Source organism: Pistacia vera, unplaced genomic scaffold (genome assembly GCF_008641045.1).
Source record: "Pistacia vera cultivar Batoury unplaced genomic scaffold, PisVer_v2 Contig1081, whole genome shotgun sequence".
NCBI lineage: Eukaryota > Viridiplantae > Streptophyta > Magnoliopsida > Sapindales > Anacardiaceae > Pistacia > Pistacia vera.
The window spans coordinates 354947-357467 of record NW_022195117.1 but is presented as its reverse complement, the minus strand read 5'-3'; the positions used below and the strand labels follow the sequence as shown (position 1 = coordinate 357467).

The 2521-nt window shown below is 36.4% G+C and overlaps 1 pseudogene; it reads left to right on the top strand.

Annotated features, from left to right (window-relative positions):
• The first annotated feature begins 17 nt into the window (after positions 1-17).
• On the top strand, positions 18-1680 carry LOC116134566 (annotated as a pseudogene).
• The last annotated feature ends 841 nt before the right edge of the window (positions 1681-2521 follow it).

The following is a 2521-nucleotide window of genomic DNA, read 5'->3' as shown; positions in this document are numbered from 1 at the left end:
CTTTTCTGATTTCAAACATGGAAAATTGGTTCATCATCCTTATCTCTCTCTGTGTTGCTGCCCTCATCAAAGCCCTCTTCAACCTTCTCTATCCCACCAAAACATCAAACTATAAACTTCCTCCATCTCCCTCACCCTTTTTCATGATCACCAAGTTCCGATATTACCGCAAATCCCCGTTGGAATTTGAATCATTCGTGCGATCTCTTCACTCAAAACTTGGTCCCATTCTCACTCTCCAATTCGACTCTTATCCACTAATATTCATCACTGACCGCTTTCTAGCTCATCAGGCCTTGATTCAGAATGGAGCCGTATTTGCCGATCGCCCACCTCCCACTCCCATTTCAAGAATTATTAGCAGTAATCAGCATAACATCAGCTCCGCCGCTTATGGCCCAACATGGCGTCTTCTCCGCCGTAATCTCACGGGGAAAATCCTCCATCCTTCAAGTGTGAAATCGTATTCACATGCTCGTAAGTGGGTACTGCGAACCCTCCTTGATTGCCTCAACTCTCAATCAAAATCTGGTAACTCGGTCCAGGTTGTTGACCATTTTCAATATGCCATGTTTTGCTTATTAGTCTTTATGTGTTTTGGAGACAAGCTTGACCAGAAGAAAATTAAAGAAGTAGAGGATGCTTATCGTTAGTTGGTACTCAATTTAAACCGGTTTCATTTATTTAGTGTCTTGCCAAGACTGACAAAGATTTTATTTCATAAACGATGGCAGCAATTCTTGCGAATACGTCAACGACAATATGACTTATTGATGCCACTGATAAAAAAGAGAAGGAAGGTGAAAGAAGAAAGATTAAGAAAGACTAATCAGGATCATCAAGAAGTCAACGATGATTATGTCTTAGCATATGTGGATACGTTGTTTGATCTGGAACTTCCGGAGGAGAAGAGAAAGCTTGATGAAAAAGAAATTATGAGCTTGTGCTCAGAGTTTATTGCTGCTGGAACCGATACAACAGCAGCAGCACTGCAGTGGGTATTGGCAAATTTAGTAAAGTATCCACATATTCAAGAGAAGTTATTCACAGAAATTAAAGGGGTTATTGGAGATTCAGAGAGGGAGATTAAAGAAGATGACTTGCAAAAGATGCCGTATATGAAAGCCGTGATTTTGGAAAGTTTACGGCGTCATCCAGCTTCACACCTCGGGGTGCCACATACTGTTACGGAAGATGTAGTTTTGAATGGGTTCTTGATTCCAAAAAAAGCTTCTATATATTTTATGGTGGCAGATATGGGATGGGACACGAAGGCATGGGATGATCCAATGGAGTTTAAGCCAGAAAGGTTCTTAAATAAAGGAGAGGTGTTTGACATAACAGGGAGTAGGGAGATAAAGATGATGCCATTTGGAGTTGGGAGGAGAATCTGTCCAGGTCTTAATTTGGCAAGGCTTCATTTGGAATATGTTGTGGCAAATTTAGTTTGGTGGTATGGGTGGAAGAGTGTGGATGGGAGTGACCTTAATATGGAAGAAAATCACGAGTTCACAGGCACCATGAAATATCCATTGGAAGCTCACCTATATCCTCGGTTTCAGTAATATATATGGGAGTTTTATGTTGGTATACGTTTGTTTTGACCAGCTCTTAATATAAGAATTTATCTTTTTATTGAAAGCCTGTATTTTATGTTCACCTATGTCCTAGGTGTTCTATGTTAGGATTGATGTTTAACATTTATGAAGCTCATGTTTTATGTTCACGACTCTCACTTTCTAAAATAATTTACTAATGTTAATATATAAATATATATTTTATTTTATTTACTTTAGTTAATTTTTTTTAATAATATTATCTGGTGGTCATTTTAGAAGCTGTTGAAAATTTTGAAATAAAATGGATTCTTAAAGTTGATTCGGTCAACAATAACATGGATTTTCGAAGTTCAATTCCATTCCCTTAAAACATTATCCTCAAAGATATATTTCGCCATCTTTAGGACAATTTTAGTGCAAATCAGGCTCTAATAAATGGTGGTATAACTTATAGGATGAAATGAATTATTGGTTTCATAAGGGTGTAGAACTAAAATATTTATGAAACTGCAAAACTGTCATAGAACAAATGTTCTTTGAAATTTTATGGAATTTAACTTGTTTGGTAGTGTTTGTATCATATAATATTTTATTATAGGAGAATATTGTATTAATGAAAAAAAAGATCACCTTGAAGATTACTAAGAATATTTAAAAAATGTGTTTGATTGCTTTGAATAAATTGGTGAATAATATGTTTGGTTGGGAGGATAAATATGTGACTATGTTATATAGATTACTAAATTAACCACTTTTTTAACTATTAATATAAGAGTATTTTTTATTATTATTTTTTAATCATTTTTTTAACCCCCTACATTTGAAATTTTGCTACAACACCCCAGCCATAAAAAACTTTGTTTTGAAATCACCCCCACCCACCCCAAGCCATTGCGACATCCAGCCACCATCGCCTGCTACCATCGGCAATCGACGGAATGGCGTATGACTGGTCGTATTTG